Here is a 20,200-nt window from a genome sequence, read left to right as displayed (position 1 = left end):
AAGAACAAGTGTAATTTACCTGTGTCATTTTAGACTTTAGACTTTGCTTTATTGATCCCTTAGGATGACTCCGTCAGGGAAATTTGAGTTCCAGCAGCTTAAAAGAGGAGGAGCAGCACACAGAGGGTAACAAAGATGAGTTACAGGAAGAAAGGCAATTCACCTTAACTTAACTAAATATAGAAGTTTTACCTGGTATGACAAAAATAGTTGCTATTACTTTCAGATATATTGATCTTAGCTAAACAAATAACTGTTACTTCTCTAAAATGCAACTCTTTTAGATGCATAATATAGTATGTTTTTTCTATTAATCTTTAGTAAACTCTGTGTATATCAGCAGCTTTCAAAGTTATAAGAAACCAGTGACAAACGTAGCTAAGCATCCTTATAAGCTTTTGAAGCCAAAGGTCTATCTCATAATGTGTTATAATGGTGCCACCGTATTATCAAGAAATGGCACATATTTCTCCAAAGCACTGAGGACTTATGGAAATATATTGCTGTGGGGTATTGTGGTTGTCTCGGTGGTGCTGAGCCCATTTATCATGATACTGTGACACCTGGGGGAAGATACACTCTGGGAGATTCCAACACAGAAGCTGATGCAAGATAGAGTACACACACACACACACACACACACACACACACACACACACACACACACACACACACACACACACACACACACACACACACACACACACGTGAAGGCATGTGCCTGGTAAGAAAGACATGGACAAAGGTACAGCACACGTCCAGCAGGTACACCCAAGTACATGCTCAAAGTATCATGTTTGTATACACACAGTAACAAATGTCTGTGCAGGAGCATGCACTCATGAAAAATTCAAAGACGCGCATACATGCATGCATTCGACGGCATTCAGCCAACTCTTGTATGTGCTCATGTACACACCTCATGTACAGTAGGAGTAACCAGAGCAGCACAATAAGACAGGCGAGGGAAGCCCGGAGGGTATGACAAAGACTTACTGAGGTACAAACTCCACCGACTCAGTAGTGGATGAGGGATTGGTAGTCAAACAGTAGGAAGGGAAAAGGGGAAACTCGAAGGGAAGTGAAACACAACTGAGAAGAATAACAAGTAATAGTCTCAAGTGCTCATTTTGCTGGTGCCACCAGAAAATAACAATGTAGGCACTTACCTTCAGCAGATAACAAAATCAATATGGTGTCTCTCCACTGAGGTTAATCAATAGAGTTCTGTGTGCCCATTATGAGAGAAAATGATCATCAATTAGTTTTCTGGAACTTTTGAAATGTCAGCACAATCTCAGAGCCCATGCAGCTTTAAAAATATAATTAAGACATTCGATAGTTAAGGTTCTCTGAAGAATTTGATTGCGGAACCTCAAATATAAATCTGTCATCATCATTATAAGAGTGTAGGATGCGCACATAGGAGCACAGAGAGTTGTATGTAGGAGATATGTGCATTGCAACAATTGTAAGAGGGTTTTTCAAATACATTAGATTGCAGTGATACAAGCTGTCATTGAAGTAGCAGTTCATATGAGCTTATTTATTTACTGAGCGAGGTGCACTCATATATACACCTGGAGCTACTTTATTCAATTCCAGGTCACAAGTGCTGGAGCCAAACCCAGTCGATTATGACAGGCTGCACCCTGGACAACAAAGAACTTTTAAAAAATGTTAAACACTGATGCAGGCACACGAAGAACATGCAAATTCAATATACTATAAGAGGATTGTGCCCAGCCCTATTTCACCATGCGACCATGCGTATGGATTTTCACCTTGATTGTTGTGATATATTCTTTCGAAATGACAAGGAAACTCACCAACATAAACAACATTTTGAGCAAAGATGCAGACATTAGAGGAGATAAATAAACAAGGTTCGAGCCTTTTCAACTGGAATATTTGAATATTGGAGCCAGGACCTCAATAAATTAAATATACATTTGAAAACACAAATCAAAAATCTTTTCAAGTTTTTTTTTTTTTTTTTTTTTTTATCACTGCATTCCTTTCCAATCTCAGGAGAGATGGCATCTCACTGTTAGAACTTTTTTATTTATTTATTTATTATCAGCTGGAGTAGCTTCAGTAGCAAACCGAGACATTATTCCCATCAAAATGATAATTTTCCCTTCAAAATGATGCCTCTGAGGAAAGCAAGGTTGAGTCAACATGCAGCTTGTCTGGTTATACTTGATAAGACGGGTTTGAGAATGAGTAATGAGAGAAGTTTTACACTCCTTGCAATTTGCTCAGGTAGCTTTGGATTGTATGTGTGTGCTTGTGTGGATACTGGAGCTAAACCTCCAATTTAGTACATATAATTCTGATTTACAGTATGTCCATGTTCAAATCTAAAGGTAGTGAAGGTTCAGTCAAAAAGTTAATCTGCAGTCAATCTTCACCCCATTTTGCTCTCAATTCAGATCTCTGCCACTGTGCATGCTGAGTAAGAGAAGCGGCATATCACTCGGCCAATATAAACACATGAGGGCAAAGGAAGGTCAAATTGTGGTTTTACACCAAAATACTGAATGAAGGTTCTCCTCCCTCGCCGTGTACCTTTAGTTTTAAGTAGCCTGTTAAACCTAAATTTAGGTTTTAATGTCTTTGTTTTTATGTGCTCCTGTTGAATATTGTTTCTTGTACACAGTAAATGTCCTGAGGATGGGACTGTATCTCTGTATGGACTTTATAATCCCTGAATGAAGGATGAGTGGGAGTAGTCTTACATACAATTAAACATCCGTCCCTTCCCCAGTGAGTTCCAGGAATATTAGAATAAGGGTGTCAATCTCATTATGGGTAAAGGGCCACATACAGACCAATTTGATTTGAAATGAGCCAAATTAGAGAAATGATTATAAATAACCTGTATATAATGACAATTCTAAAATCATTCCTATGTTTTAGTACAAACAGGTAAAATCCCAATATTAAAAAAAATAATGACTTTGCTTTAAGGGGCTCTGCAAATCTGCACAAAGCTCAAGGAATACTATTCTATGTTTTTTTGGTTTTTTTGCCTTTTTCCCATCAAAACTCATAATTGTCACTCCTTCAGCTTGCATATTTGTGTTTTTGTCTATTTTCTAATCCATTCTTAAATATGTTTTTATTGTAGCACTTTGGGATTTGTTTGCCAAATGTAAAGCGCATCACAAATAAAATGGATCATTACTATTATTATCGTTATTGTTATTATTATATTTCATAAATCCACCCGACAGTCTTGGTTTGCTGCTAACGCTACTTTTCTAGTAAGTTCACTAAATTCCACATGAAAGAATTCAAGTTAAAATACTCCAAAACTTCTCAGATGTTTTGATATTAACTTGCACGGCAAGACACAGCTACCAGCAGTCCTAGCTATCCACTAAGATTGCTAAGGTCAGCTGAAAAACTCTAATGCCACTACTCTGAGAAGATAACCACCACAACAACCCAACATGAGACTAAGATGTAAAAAAAAAAAAAAAAAAAAGTATAAATCGTGAGCAATATTTTGCATTTTTTAATAATTGCATAAACATACCAAAAATGTTATATATGCACTTTCAGCATATGTTGATCATTAGTGTATGATTGCAATGATATATCAGATGATTTGCCACTAAATTTTAAATTGCACAGAAGAGTGTGCAAATCCATTTATATTTCAGACATGGAGGAGTGACAAATTTGTGTTGTCTGGCACTGCCAATGAAATGCGACCATGTCAAGTCAAGGTCCGTAATTATCCAATTATTATCCAATCATTACTTCTCTTTACAGAAATAAACAACCAATTGAAAAAAATAAATATAAGAGACTTTTATGCCCGAGCTCCCGCTGTGGTGATGATATTGACTGTGAAACACAATGTTTACCCATTCTTTGTAGTTGCTATCAATAACAATTTATCCTCTCTGTTGCTGTACATGTGCAATTCACTGGCTGTAAATACGATAGACCAAAAAAAAATAAATAAAAAATGAACAAAAATGCAAGAAATGACGGGAACCAGCTGTGTGATGGAGTGAAGTGTACAGAGCCTGTGTGTGACCACAATCATCAGTCCCATTGATCTATTGTTGGCTGACACGCTGCACTGACCTTTACTTACATTATCTGCCATCATTTCACCATAAACCCCAGATTTATGGCTTTAGTGAATGCCAGCCTCCTAAAAATCTTGTCTCCTCCTTCTCTTTGTCATCCTGTCCTTCTTTCACTCGCAATCTTTTTCTGAAGTACTCTCCCCCCCCCCGCCCCGTCCACCCGACCTGCCACCACCACCAAGTCATCGCTTCACCTCCGCCCCCCTCTCTCATCCCTTCTCCTCTGCTGGCTTGGTGTTTAACACTGGAGAAGGTCAGAGTCGTTAGTAGCATGGTAATAGACAATGTAAATTAGAAGGCCATACTTAAAGCAGATTAAAATATAACTCTATGTCAGAGCATTACCGAGCCAATATATCCTCCCAAGTGGGAGCAGACACCTGCTTGTACAGCCTGTGTATCATGTTGTGATCCTGCAATGTATTTGCTATTTGTCAACAGTATTTAAACAACACTGCAACATCAAGATCCAAACATTTCAATATAGATTATACAGCAGCAGCCCCATTATGTAAGATAAATACATGGTGTGCAATACAACTGAAATAGATTCCCTACCGTGTGAAATCGAGTAAAAATCAAAATGAAAGAGTTCAGCAGGGCAGTAAGGGAAGTGCCAGCCCAGGGAAAGTAGATGTGGCTGTTTGTCATCTGCTAAAGAAGCCACAGACGCACAAAGTGATAAACAGCTTTGCGTAGTACACTAAAAGACAAAATGATGGTTGCATGTCTGTGAACCATCTTATTCATCCAGGAAGGTAGTGTCTCAAAGCAATTAACTCAGCTCAACTGTACGTGGTGATATGTCTTGGAAGATGTTTCAGCCCTTATAAAAAAAAAAGTGGCTCCGTCAGTTCATGTTATTCCCTTAACTAGTTTTGCCGGTCAATCACAAGTGACCTCCTTTAACACCCTGTGCCTGCATGAGACGCCAACAACCACAATGAAAGTGATTAAAAAAGAGCTCCACCTTGTACTCTGGCCTGTCATCATATGTAGAAACCTCGAAGTTACTTGAAAAAACTGCCGCGCTCAGTTTTAGTTGTTGATATACATCTCTGATACGTTGTCAATACCTTTGTCAAGGAAAGTCGTCGTCACACGAATCACTTCAAACATGCATTTCCAGCATTTGAATTTCGCAAGATTTTTTTTGTGGGAGAGTAACTTTTAGCCAAAGACATGTCAAACCTTGTATGACACACTCCTCCGGGGCATAATGTCTTTCAAGACACATGACTAACTCTTGTTCACCTTATTCCTTTTCCTTTGAGCTTTGGTTGTTCAGCAGGGCTTCTTTCAATCTCAAGGTTGGCCATTTGAGCCACATGGCCACCTGCCCAAGGTACTCCTGAATAAAATCTGTGTTTTTTAGAAACACATAGATTGACAGAGTAGCTGAGAATGCTGTTCTTGATATTGCAGGTTTTTGTGCCATTTAGAGTCAGTTTTTTGTTGCCGAAACGTCATCTATCAGCAGTCTTTGCAATGGTACAAGAGAGCTAGATTAGAGATCCTTAAAAGGAAGCATGTCTCAATCTTCCAGAATTTTGAGGGATCTCACTTAAACAAATACATAATCAGAGGAGAATACTTTTATAGTAATGAAACTGGAATTAGAGGTTTGAATTGAAATCTAAAATGAGAAATTATCGTGAATTATTTTAATTTCAAAATGCATTTTTGGAGGGATGCAGTGCCCCAGTTTAGAAATGTATAGATTTTTGAACATATCAATACTGACCAAATTGGTCAGTTATGTTATCTTTGCTTGCAGCAATTTTTTTGTTTTGCATTGATGCAGTATGTTGTAAGATTTTCTTAATGAAAGTGAAGTGATGTGGAAATAAATGAGTTAATAAGATCCAGTCAGCCTGCGCAATATTCTTTTTCCACTTTTTGTTGAATGTGCCTTTAGAATTTGGTCGGATATTTGCATTGAAGCAAATTATTCAACATTTCTGGAGGTAAATGCAAAAGGTTTTGGGGAAAGGATGCCTCCTTAGTCCGACGTCCCCACTCCATTCTTTCCTTTTTTTTAAAAGAGCTTTTGCATTCCTCCCTGCAGAACCAATTGACCTCTCATAAAACATTTATATTTTGAAGAGATATTTTTGATATTAAACTAAAACAAGGCCCATTCCTATAAAATTGCCAAATGCTTTTGCTCTCGGCCATGTTCAGTGTCTGTGAGTAGTATCTTTTAATCTGAAGTGTGAAGACGCTGGAGCTTGACTTTTACTCTTGAGACTTCATGATCAGATCAGTCCTTAGAAAAACTGCTTGAATCTAAAGTTTTCTCTTTGTCTGAAAACTGTGCTGATAAACTAAGTAGAAGTAGTGATGGCTGATGATATCGGTATGTGCATGAATATTCTCATTTGTCCAGGTGAGAGGCTTCATCAGTTCATGTTTTTTTGAGAATTTGACCAAGTCCAGTTGACCTCAGTGCCTCATTCCAAGGGGATTGTAATTTTATAGGTAGTTTCTTTTACTGTTCCATCTTTTCATGTGAAAATCATTCAGAGCTTTGCATTGTTTCCAAACCTTTCCAAACACCCCATTCCCCGGTTTAATGGTAATTGACACATGTCCATCTGAACCTCCAGTCTATGACACCATACGTAACCTTGATTAATGACGGACAAAGACGGAGTGCTATTACATGCCTATTGACTCTAAATCTGCAACATCAGGCAGGCTTCAGCATCCCCAATTAAAACTCATTTACACTAATTAGCAGTGATGGAAGGGTAGACAGCAGAGAGGAACAAAACACTGAGTGGTTTCAAGGACAGGCTGTGACATTTAAATTTCTTTTCTTGAAAAATAGTAATGGGTTTCAGGGAATGCTGAGAGTGCTGGGAAGTTTGAACGCATGTCCTAATGGATTTGTGGTTAGAGGATAGACAAGTGAATGTGGGCGCAAGTGATGCATGTGTGTGGGGATCAATGCCATTTCTGTGTCTCACAAGCATTCCCTATAGAAAAGGGTCACCCGTTGAGATTTCTAAGGCTTAAGAATCAAGGGGAATGTAGCACACCCCTGGGGATTAAAAAAACACAATAACCATCATTAATCACAGGTGGTAAGTCACATTGTGCAGCATGTGTGCAGGCTGCTCAACACGTTGCTCGAGCCAAAACGTGTACCACTGAAACATTGCTGGTATCCAGACTCTTACATTTCTAACACTTCATTTGAGGTAATAAGATTCAGTCTGATTAATTCTCTGGGTTATGCTGGGCAGGTGAGAACAGCTTTGGTGAACCAGCCGGGGACAGTTGGTCTCCGCCATGTAAACTCTGCAGCTGGTCATATTAAGTCAGCATTCACAGTAAATACATAATGCCGTACTTAGTGGTTCACTGCAGGCACCGGATGATTTATTTGTCAGCTTTTTTTTGTAGCTGTTGAATTTAAGTGGCATGTATGCATTTGGAGTGTCCCTGAAAAACAGCAGAAAATAATGCATGGGGAAGTCTTTAAAGTAGGGGTGGTGAGTTCATTTATAGTTCAGCATTACTGCCTGACTTGATTTGGCATGGGCCATGAAAGTGCAATGGCAGCGGAATAATCTATTAGAAATGACAACTCAAAATTCCATTTATTTTAGTGCGAAATGTGATTACAATATGATAAGTGCAAATGAAAATAAAAAAATAAGTGTATTTTCAGATTTATACCATTGATAATGCTACAGGTTGCAAAATATAGTTAAAATATCCCAAAAATGTGTCCCCCCATTTGTGGGCAGAATTTTTTTTCCTTGTTTTTTGTTGTTTCTTGCAAGACGTACAATTTCTGCATCTTTCAGCATCTCAATGCAAATTGAATCAGTTGAGATGGGCTTGGTCATATGTTTTAAAAGAATCCAAATGGCCTCATCAGTAACTGATGAACTGATCGTCTAAGACATATGCACAAGTCCAACTGACCGAATTCATTTTGCATTGATATGCCTCCGACCTGGACAAAGGAGAAAATACATAGACGGCTTTCAGCGCGCATGTTTTTCCATTTTCCCTTTCACACTATGCTGGCTAGCTATTATGTTTGTTGCTTTTACTGAAACGGTGCATCCCGCAGTGAATACACAAAACGGCACTCCCTTTTAAAAGAAAATATGCAATTTCCGTTTTCTTAATAATCTTTGGGCTCCATTTAAACGGCAACACTTTTTCAACTGAAAATGGAAACGCAAAAACGTGTTTTCACTTGAAAAACTTGCGTAAACGGGGCCTTAGACTTTGCAAAATATCATCCTGTGAGGAAAAAAATTGACCCTGTAGATTTTGGCCTACGGGGTACCCGGCTTTAAAATGCCTTCACATATTTCTTAATTTTTTTTTACTCAATTAGTTGTTGACTCATTCTTCTCAATACAAAAAAAAATTACTTTGTCTGCTCCCAGATGTGGTGTAGGGCCAAAATATAACTAATGAGGAATTTATGCAGCTTCAACTCTTCGGCCCGCTGTTGATCTTGACATCGTGTTAATATCAAGGCCTCTTTCTCTCCATATGACATTGCCACTGAATTACTAGGTGTCATCGTTTTAATTTCCCAAGCGTGATTTTGAACCAACAGGCTACTTGCTAAAGTTTACCACTCTGGCTGTAGTAGTGTTAGTACTTTCTTAACTCCAAATCTGACTCTATACTTTATTGTTCCCCTTGTGAAAAATATGTCTCTACATTTAACCAATTGTGTTCATAGTCGATTTTAACTCTGTGCTGGGAGCCATGGGCTGACATGATGCTGCATCCACAGTCACAGCCTTCATTGACCCAAAGTGGTGACCAGTCAGCAGGGAGATTTAAACCGACAAACTTTCTTTTGCAAAGTCTGCTTCTCTAACCTCAGAATTACCACTCAACTACTAATACTTGAATCGATACTGTGTCCTAAATTACTGGGATTGAAATTAATATTTACACTGATGATACTGTCGCTTTTATTACTTTAATTTATACTATTAGTCATGACGCTGTTTATTCCATTACTAGGACTGAAACGAATATCTGTGCACATTATTGTGTTTCTGCTATTACTGTTACTGATATGAATCTCTACAGATATCGTTGTGTTTTCAATTGCTGAGACTGATATGAGTCTTCATGCTGATTAACATGTTGTTGTTTTTTTAATGGAACTGATGTGAATTCATGCCAATTATACTGCATCTTTTATGATTGGGACTGATATAAATCTTTATGCTCGTGATATTGGTGTTGGGTCCCTTTATCATTGCTTTTCCAGAGTGAAATATAATCATTTAGGCTGCCTCTCGAATGGCCTTTAGAATATGCAACACAATATTTGCTTTTGAAATGACTGACCTTTGGTACTTTTCATTCTAAAATGTGGAAAATAAATAAAAGTACTTTCTATTAATGGAATAGTTTACAGGTTACCAGTGGAAACTTGTTTTTATTTTTTTTCCAAGTTATCATGTTGGGTTAATTTAGGTGGACGGTCCATTTCTAAGGTGTTAAATTATTTTATTAAAGTACTACACACGCACGCAGGCATGTATTACCATGTTATCAGCATAAATCATATGTGTGAAGTCATAACTCCATAAATTATTGGCTAAAGATGATTATAATTGAATCTTCTCAAAGACCAATGCCTTTCTCTTTCTTTCTCTCTCTTATTCAGACTTTCTTTCCCTTAGTTTCTCAATTTAGCCCCATCACTCCTTCCACTAGATTATCTGTTACTTTATGAATTACACATATTATCCCTTTATTAGATACATGAACAGGGCCAGATCTATGACTCATTAATAAAATACTTGCTGGACATTGATAAATACATAACATGATGACAACGTCACAGGAATTAATCTCCATTTTAAGGATTGTCTTTGATTCATTAATCCATCTAATTACTACAGATTTCACTAAATATCTCCATCCTGATCTATCTCATTCAATTTCGTGTCCTGTCCCTTCATTTATCTCATTGTGCCTCCAACCACACCGCCCAACCCCCACCACACAGCCACTGCTTCTCAGACTTATGGATCTCTACATAATAGATGAATCTGTCTAAGGAGACCGAATAAAAGCTCTCAGCAGTGTGATGAATTTTGTACATTATCAAATTACATGTCTTATCAATTCACCCCCCCCTCACCCTCCACCACCACCACCCACCACCCACCAGCCTCAAAGGCCAAAAAACCAAAAATGTGAAAGTGAACATTGATGTACATAGATCTACAGCTATGCTGCCGCCGTTTTATATTGACTGACAAACAAATTAAGACAAATGAAAGGACCTTTGACGACCTCAACAAAATTGTTGTACTTGTGTTTACTATTTATTTATCCAGTTTAAAGCAATATGATCACCACAACTCACTTTCCAAGTCATCCAAGGCCTCCAATTGTTGCAACCTCAAAACCTCAAAATTGTACTGTAATACTTTGTTGTATTTTTTCGAGAGAGAGACTATTGTTGATTACTGGCTGTTCTGATTGTGGCTCTCATTTGATTTTCTCTGTTGATAGATTTTGTACTGCTATGTACTGAGATTGTAAACAAGAGGTTTTTTTTTCTTTTTAAGAACTTTCCTTTCCAGAATAGCCTTGCATTCATTGCATAAGTACAGAGAAACTATCATTTGCTGTGTATTATGACTGATAATATATGGATTGAAATGGCGTTCCAGCCAGAATTTACTGACTGATTTTGGCATATATATTTATAAAATCCGACTTTCACTTTGAGATGAACTGTGATCAAACAGTGCTGTATGTTTTTACATGTTCTGCTTTTTTGATTTCCCAGAAATGGTTTCTATTCCGCTCTGACATAAATATGTTCATACTTCTCAGCAGAATAGCCAGCATACTTGACATTTGCAAATTGTAACCTTTTTTTTTTTTTTCATAATGTTAATCCCCATTAACTGATCAACTTTTCAAATTGAATTCTGACTGAAATGAGCATCTTTACTGATTTTACATTACCACTAAATTATTTTTCAATTATAGTGAAATTGCCCGTGCTTGATGAAATGAGTTAGATTACATTTGACTTTGTCGGAACATTTTCAGCGAGTATATAATTCAAAAGAAAAGAAATGTCACTGGAACACATTTGACAAGTTTCTCACAGTGGATAAAGTACTTTTCTTTTTTTTTGCCTGCTGCATGTGAATGTTTTTAAGGATCTTGTATTACACGTGCCAGGAGGTGCCTTAATAATTATAATATATTGTTTTGATCACAAGACGAATATTACACTGAATTTAGCTGGACAAAACATACATATGTTAGTGTCTACATGTTGCTTAACCAGCTAAATAATATAAGCATTTTGATCATCTCCAAACAAATACGTTGAATATCTGAAAGAAAAATGATGAAACTTACCTTTGCATTCAGTTTTTGTAAACAGTTGCAATGTATTTAATCATTTATAAAACCGTCCCATTAATATAAACAATGTGTGCTTGTCAATGATATCATTTCCTCAAATTGTTTTATTGAACAATAAACTCTAACTTTTGGTTTGCCAAGTTACTCAAACATGTAGTGTAAACTGAAGATTTATCACACATAAGAGACCCAGAACAAAATATTCTAAAAGAATATTTGCATAAACCAATGTTGCATTCCCATGTTGCCTCTCCGTTAACTGTGTTCAAAAGCCACTTGTAATAAATGACTACATGTGTGCGTAAAACTGCAGATATAACTATTGCAGAACATTTTTATCAGAAGATATGAGTATGCTCAATCTGCATCATGGCTGTTTTGACAGTGAGTTTACACACAAGGATTTATGTTTTCTATCAGGCTCTTAAATGATTTAAGCTTAATTTGCTTTGTTGAAGTATCTTACTGAAGAGGCTCTTTTCACGACTATTTATTTCTGAAAAAGCTCAGAAAGAAAGACACACTTTGGCTGAGGTGAGGGGCAAAGCCCAGGAGAACTTAATATTTTGACAAAGGCTTTTGGGACGGAGCGAAGCAAGCACATATTTCCCTTGGCAACAGAGTTGAATGCTTCCTGGAGCCATTAAATGTCAAATCAAATGTAAAAACAAATCACAGCATGAGACTGGTGATGTGTTTATAGTTTCAAATGGACTGAAAAGGTTTTTGGAACAACAGTGTTATGGCTCAAACCCAATACAATTTTGATGAATGTGCTTTTAAGTTGTGGGCGTAGTTGATGGCTCAGTGGTTCAAGTTCAAAACACGATGTGGTCGCCTTGTCCATCAGAAAATGTGCTAAATTGCTATATGTAAAACAAAGTATGCAAAGCATGCATTACAGTCTGCAACATTGTCTCACATTTAAACTGGAACTAATTTGATTTTTATTTAAAATGGAAATATCCTGAAATAATGAAGTATTGGCTGGAACTGATACCAGCAGACAATGGGCACAAGCTATGGTGCACAGTGGACAGGTCACCAGTTCATCACAGGGCAAACACAGAGAGACACAGCCACTCCCAAGAGCAATTTAGAGCCATCAGTTCATCTCAGACGAATGTCTTTGGACTGTGGGAAAAGACCAGGAAACACACACATCCACAGAATTCACTGTGAGGCGAGACTGCCAACCGCTACACCCGTCATGAGGCCCACAGGTCAAAAATCAAGTATCTTCATTTTAAAAAGGATTCTTATGGGAGAATTGTAATTGTTTTATATAACGATTGCAATACACTAGTGACCACATGAGCATTTGTATACATTAGTTATCCCTGTAGAGACATTATGATTAAAAGAAGAGCCAAATACCCTCTGAAGCCAAAGGAATTCTCTCAGCTTACCAGTCAGAACTTCACTCAGTCCCAGAGGAAGGATTTCTGCACTGCTCATGTTCATGTCTTCGCTTATTTCTTGGTTGGCGTGTAAGTTTGGTGCAGTATTGTGGCGCTTACATGGTATTACGAGGAATCGGCCATTCTTATGAATGGTCTGCATTGCCTCTGACTTGAACAATAGAAGAAGTAGTGCACTGAAACATGAAGGAAGTCTGTAACCTGACACCAAAAGCTGCCAAAAAAATGTAATTTTAGAAAAGGGACTCATCTTCTGCAGGCTGTTGCTCCCTGCTGTCAACAAGCGTTTTGATCTTTTTGAGCGAGTGACTCGTGTGTCTAATCTCTTTCCTCACTCCATCCCTGCAAGAATAACTGGAAACATACCTAACCTCATTTCAACTGAAGGAATTGCTAATTTTGGCTTATTTTCCCAGTATCACATTGAAGACAACAACATTTAGACTTTTTTTTTTTAAAGTCCCTGTACAGCTTTGAATGTGCATGAGTGGGGGCAGTCATTTGCATGAGACTGTTTTCATATGTTTTGACTGCATTATAGTTGAAGGATCGGAAGCATTAGGTGGGCACAGCCATAATGTTGTCTGTTTTGTTTGCTGTTCTGGAGGCTGATTTAGTTTTTTATTTGATAATGTATGATCTATAACTGCGCAGCTGTTGTAATCCTGTTTTCTATGTGTTGTGGCTTCCAACAAGTGAAAATAATGTAGATGTTAAAGGATGTGACTGCTTTGTGCATAACTGCTCATCTCATTCTGAAACCGTAAAGAATGACTGGTCACATGGTTCCTTTTGGTATTTTAATGTTGCAATGTAATTTATTCTCCTAACACCAATTTCCCACACTGTATGTTCAACATGATTTCTGTCCTTTCATGCAAAATCTTGCACATGCTAATTGAATTGTCAAGAAGAAGAGATGTCTACCTGACATGTTTCATGATGAGATCAGAAGAACACAAAGTTTTAAGAAAAAATTGCTATGATCAGGAAAGGACAGAGAACTGTGTCAACATCAATGAGAGAGTCAAAGTATGAACTACAGACAGTTAAAAGAAAAAAAAAAAAGGATTTGAATTTTCTCTGATGTTCTTGACAAGGGAGTAATGTCTTTTTTCTGTCATACTTAAAGAGGTTTCTGTGTTAGTCTAGTTTGCTATAAGGTGTTTATTGAAATGCAAATAGGCTTGTTGAAATCTCAACATACATATAAATAGATGAGGTAGTATGAGACATGTTTATGGTTATTTTTTCATGTCTGCTAAAATTACACTCAAATCACTAACCTGAGGTTAAGGAACATTCTGCTCATTGAACATGTTGGAATTAGTTATGTTTTGATTATCCACCCCTAAAACAACCGGATTTGACTTGTTTAGTCTGAACTACATCACTATTATTACTTTCGCCTGTGAAAATTGGGGCAAAGGTTATGTTTTTTCTGCGTGTATTTATTTATTTATTGGTGTGTATGTATGTATGTATTTTTAACATAAAACCAAACAAAGAACGTAAAGTGAATAAGGCATGCAGCCGTTTATTTATATACAATAATAAAGAAACAATATAACCCACGCTTTTGTCAAAAGCGGCACAGAACAGAAAAACACGCTCGCAGGCTCCAACACTACCCAGAAATCGGGCTTCACGAAGGGTAGCCTCGGCAGTAAATTACGTTTAAAAGATAACCATTGAAGGGAAGAGCTGCTGATGACGGCAAACCAAAAAACAATTAAAACAAAACTCTGCCCTGTCACCAACCCAATAACGCCCCCCGCCCAACTAACTAATTAAGGTGGATAGAATAACAAAACTAAAACAAATCCGCCTATCTACTCTAGGACTTACCTGGCCAAAAACAACACTCAAATCGCCACCCATAAACTAGAGATCGACTCAAACTATGAGTGTGTGTCCAAGCTAAGTCCTAAAGCCCAAAGATTGTCAAAGATCATGATAACGAAACAGGAGAAAACCCACACAGAGCGAGGCGGACCGCTCAGATTAAATCACAGCCACCATTGCTCTTGACGCCATGCAGCTTTTAAATGGTTGAGACGAGGGTTGTTAAGCGGTGATTGGCCGGAAGCGATGACAGCGAGGGGACCGGCCAACCAGTAAGCAGGGAAACACTGAGCAGCAGTAGAGGAGGGCGGGCTGGAGGCGTGGTCCGCTGGGGAGTCCCTCCAGGAGAGCTACTGACACAGCACACAGCAAATAACTGAACTGAGGTCCGGAGACCGTAACACACAAACTAATAGGAACCAAGAGAACTTCAGCATTCAACCTTGCAGCAACGTGAAACAATTCAAAGAACCATGACAAACGATGGAAGGAATGGTGTGGTGAATCAGATAACCTTGTAATCCATTGGTTTCCATGGTGGCAAATGTGACGTGGGTGAAGGTATTCGCCCTACCGATTGCCTGTTGTAGTTGGAACTGTACCACGACTATTGTAAAGCGAGGAAAGTAAAACATTTCACGTCTGTGGGTCACACTTACCTATAGGACATGTCTGTGGGAAGATGAATGTTTTCACATGTGATTTTGCAGCACTATCTTTCATGTTAAGCTCATAGTCTCTTCTTTTCTAATAAACTCATCCCAGTAACTTACTCCTGCCAATTCTTTTTTAATGTCAAGTTTTGAAGGATGATTTTACGGGCCTGTCTTTCTTTGTTTTCATAATTCATAAATTCCTCCTTTTACGACGCTGTAGTTTCCTGCCTCATTGTTGCGCCTCAATTTATTTGGGGTCCAGAGGCTTTGCAGGAACACTGAAGGCAGATGTATGTTTATTAGACTGTAGATCACACATCATTGTTTTGTTTTGGGGTTTTTTGTGGAGTCACAGACTGCCTTTTGCTTGCTAACAAAACAGGAAGTGTAATATAAGTAAAAGGGCAGGCAGCATGCGGCCGATTAATATTTTATTTCCTCCTGTCACAATTTAGTAACATTTTAAAAACTCTCTGTTATAATTCTGCTTATCATGAAATAGTGTGAGATTTGAGTACTATTGTAATTTAAGTACTTAAAAATACACCCACACAACCAAATGAGGACATTATTCCACACATCCAAGCCCCAGCTGGCCTGATTTGCATAAACAGTGTATCACGGAGTCAAATATACTGTAGATCATATCTAATGCTACAGGCTTCCTGCTTTTATTCTACACCAGCAACTTAAGCTCCGAAATCTAGATACAGTTACTGGTGTGAAGAGAAAAGCCAACAGAACTAATCAAACCAACAAATACGCTGCGCATCCAAGCTGAACGCATTTTAAAAAAACAAACAATCTGACAAATAGAATTTAAACTTTCTCTAAAGTTTGACTGCGGCTGCCTGTGAAACTTTTCAGCCACTTTGTTTCAGGGTTGTTGCTTCTCTGTTGTAGTGTCCTGTGGTATGCGTGAAAAGCACAGAGGTAGTATGATGGATTGATTCGTTTTAGTTCTATTACCCCATTAGGTCAGATTCGGAGGTTTAAACAGTGGCACGATGGAGGGGAGAAGGTGTCTGTCTGGATCGGGGACAATGCATGCATACTGGCTGGTTATGAGTTGCTCTGTCATGTTGTGGTAAATTGCGCTTTGTTAAATCTCATACTGAGCAGTCGAAGTTTGGTTTTGTGTAAATTACCATGCAATGAGGGGGAACTTGTTTTGCAGCTGTAGCTAAATCGGTTTGAATGAAAAGGAAGATCTTATTGAGACCCAGCGACCGAGAGCCTGTAGATATGATTTTGTGCGTGAAAATTAATCTCTCCGTCCAGTTCCTCTTATCGCAATACCTCTAGAATGCCTCTAAGGCAATGACCTAAATGTATTTATTCTGACTTAATGATAACCTGATTACTTTTACTGATTAGTTGCTAGTAGCCAAACATTAAAGAAAGGTCACACACACTGTGACTTCAAGCTGTCATGGTTTCCAACCTTGTATCCCTCACCATGGTTACCACTTGGAAAGGCTCTGAACCTGACAAAATCTATAATTTGCCAAAACATTCCAGTAAAGCAAAAAGCTGGTAGACACACCCACTCCCACTAACATAGAAAGCACCTGCCATTAAGATAAATGCAACCAATCCACATCTAGTTTATAAGGGCTGAACACGGATGTTTTCAGTCTTGGTGCATCAAGTTAACTCCTGATTCATCAAAGCAACTTTGATGCTTGACAAAGAAAACAAGGAGTTTTTCTACGTCTTTTTGTGCACTCAGTTGTCACTGTTTCAACCTACATATACAATATACAAGCAGGAAAAAAGACAAGTAATATGTGTTATGGTGGATTGTGATCATTGCAGTACAATCACACACGAGTCTCCCTATAAAACAATGTGTAAAATGGATGTTAATTGAATTAGACAAGGTTTTTTAAATACAATACAAAAACACACCTGAGTGCGACAAAATGTCAAGTAAAGAAAACGCAGAGATGCATGCATTGACAGCTCCCCCACCTTGGCCTACTTATTAAATGAAAAACATTCTAAATTTACACACTACTTAGCACTCTCTCAAGGCCATACCTTACACACTTGTCGGCACAGAGGAAAACCTGTTTAAAAGCTTGTACAGTACTCTGCCTTTTCAGTCTGACAAACACAAGGGCACGTGAATATGTAATGTCTGTTTAGTCCCTGTTTTGTATCAGTTGAAGACATGAGGAGGGCTTGAAATCTGATGGATCGGTTCAATAAGCTGTTGACCCTTACATTTTGTCCAACACATTGAAGTTCCAGAAATGTATTTGGTAATTTTTTGTCTTTCAATCACTTGAGTCCAATGGAGTGAGTAATAAATAAATTAGCTAATTAAGCACCACATTGAGTGCTACCAGTAAATAAAGACCCGGTTAGTGGATCAGGCATTCTGGCCCTTTACAGTATGTATGAGCCACTAATGGACACATAACCTGATAAATGAGGACGGTGTGCCTCTTTTTAAAGTCAGTGGATGATGTGGTGATGAGTGAAAGACTTTTAAGGAACAAATGCATTCAGGTACAAAAGTACAATGCTTAAAATTTGCCAAGTTCCAAAGTGTATGTAGTTTTTCTCTTAGCTCCAGAGGTTTGGATGTACAAATACTAGAATAAACAGATCCATTCTTATAGCTAATCACAGTGGATTTATCACCATGCCTCAGAATGTGCTCTGTGTTGAACCTGTTTTTAGTAAAACACAGGTAAGAGAAAAAAAGGTGATTTTAATTCTCGGGAACCACCCCATTGTTTTTCGTGTTTATATATAACTTGTTGGAAGAGAAGGCATATTAACAGTATATTCACCTCAAAAATGTGATACATTATACATTTTAAGGCATCCATGTAAAAATGAGAAACTCCACACAAGTCTCATCACGTGCAAGCAATGATAGATCATCAGTTCCATGAGCCAACAGACCAATAAAATCATGCTTGTAAGGTTGGTGAAATTGATGAACTTTTCTTGGCATGGAAAATGTTATTGAAGTCTGGCCATTTTAATTTTAACTGTGATAAAGTGCCTTGGAAGAAAGTGTTCACACATGCACAAATGCTGACTTTCTTTTTGGATCTTGGTTGCATAGCGTTCAGGTATTTTATTTTCCCCCCACTGGGCACTCGAAACTTTCCCACTTTTCACACATGAGCTATATACCTGTAATTATATTTCTTAATCACTGTCATTGTTGCATGTCAATTGACATGCAACTATAATTTCCTTGAAGTCAAAGCAGACTGATGCCTCTTCCATAATGACATTGAACTGCTCGAGTAATGGATGTCATCTCAAAAGCACGGATGTTTATTTGGACGTACCATTGGTTTTCACCCTCGGAGGAGGCCCAGAATTTGTGTGAAACACTGTTACAAGCAACACTGGCAGAAATAGTTTAGTCATTTCTATGTGTCGTTGTTGCTGGGTAGCACAGAGTTTCTTGCCAGCTGAAATGTTGTTGCACATCTTGGTATGATGATGTTGAGGAGAAAAGTGTTACATATTTGCAACAAGCGAAGATGTAACGGCCCGTTGCCCGCAGCACGAACCGGCCAGATTCTCTCCATCACTGAATCTGACAGCCACTTTTTTCTTCCTCGAGAGAGGGCAATAGAACATGGTGCAGGGTACTGCCTGACCAAAGTACCTCCGTTGGTGGCTCAACTCTTATGAGAGCATTATAAATCTAGACTATGGTAATAGAGTAGCCAGCCTCTCAGGCCTGGAAATGACTTATTATGTGTCACTATTTTTTCCTTCCTCTTCAAGGTATTTTGGCTTGAAGTGTAAATAATTAATTTCCCTATTTAAAGAGCGTCATGTTTGATTTATAACCATGGAGGTGCAGCTAGGTGACTGTATAGGGGTGGCATTCACTTCTGAATGACATAAATATCTTCATTCCAAAGTGGGTAAGAACATGGAGATGAAAACTGCAGAGAAATTCTAAAGGTTCGTGTCAAGGTGCTTCGATCAGTGTAGAAATAATTATGTAAATATAACCTTTGACAAAGTCATTGTTTTAAAGATGCATAACTCTTTCACAATTAAACAAAACAGCTGCTATTACAGAATGTGATTAATTCTCACGGCACAGGTTGCATATGAGTTTAACCTTTTGAAACAAAAAGTTATAGCAACAAATAAGTTCAACCTTCTTGACCACAAAGCGGACTATTGCATCCTGCTTCGTTCAGGGCAAAATTGCTTCTTTTAGGGCAAAGGTGGGGGCACCTCTCGGAGCTACACCAAATTGTATCCCCCAATTCTCACCCCACGTATACTTTGTTTCATGATCACTGGTAATTTCAGAGGAGTTGTGTTACTATTGTTCTTCACATGAAGAAGCCGTTGAGATTGATGAGCCATAAAAAGCACAACTCTTCCCTCCATAGTAGATATGTTTAATCGCAAATATTGATAGGTCTGAATGGTTTGTTGTATTTTATCATTCTGAGACATTCCAAATAAAGTTGCATTGCATTCATATTATTTTTAATAAAACAAATGATCATTTTGCCACTTCTTCAACAAAGCAGGACCTTAGTGGAGTGAAAGTCTAACAAGCCCAAAGGTATACAAACCCAAAGGTAAAATATACAAGCACATGCACACTCAAATCATCACTTCGACCTAAAGTTATCAAACATTTTCACACATTTCAACTGAGAAATTCAGTATTTGTCACGTCACTTCAATGAGACGAATACCATCACAGATTACTCTTTACTGTTTCTGTTGATGTTGTCACTGTATGCATGAATGTACACTGGGAAGC

Source organism: Lipophrys pholis (genome assembly GCF_963383615.2).
Source record: "Lipophrys pholis genome assembly, chromosome: 7".
Classification (NCBI taxonomy): Eukaryota; Metazoa; Chordata; class Actinopteri; order Blenniiformes; family Blenniidae; genus Lipophrys; species Lipophrys pholis.
This window is presented reverse-complemented; position numbering follows the sequence as displayed.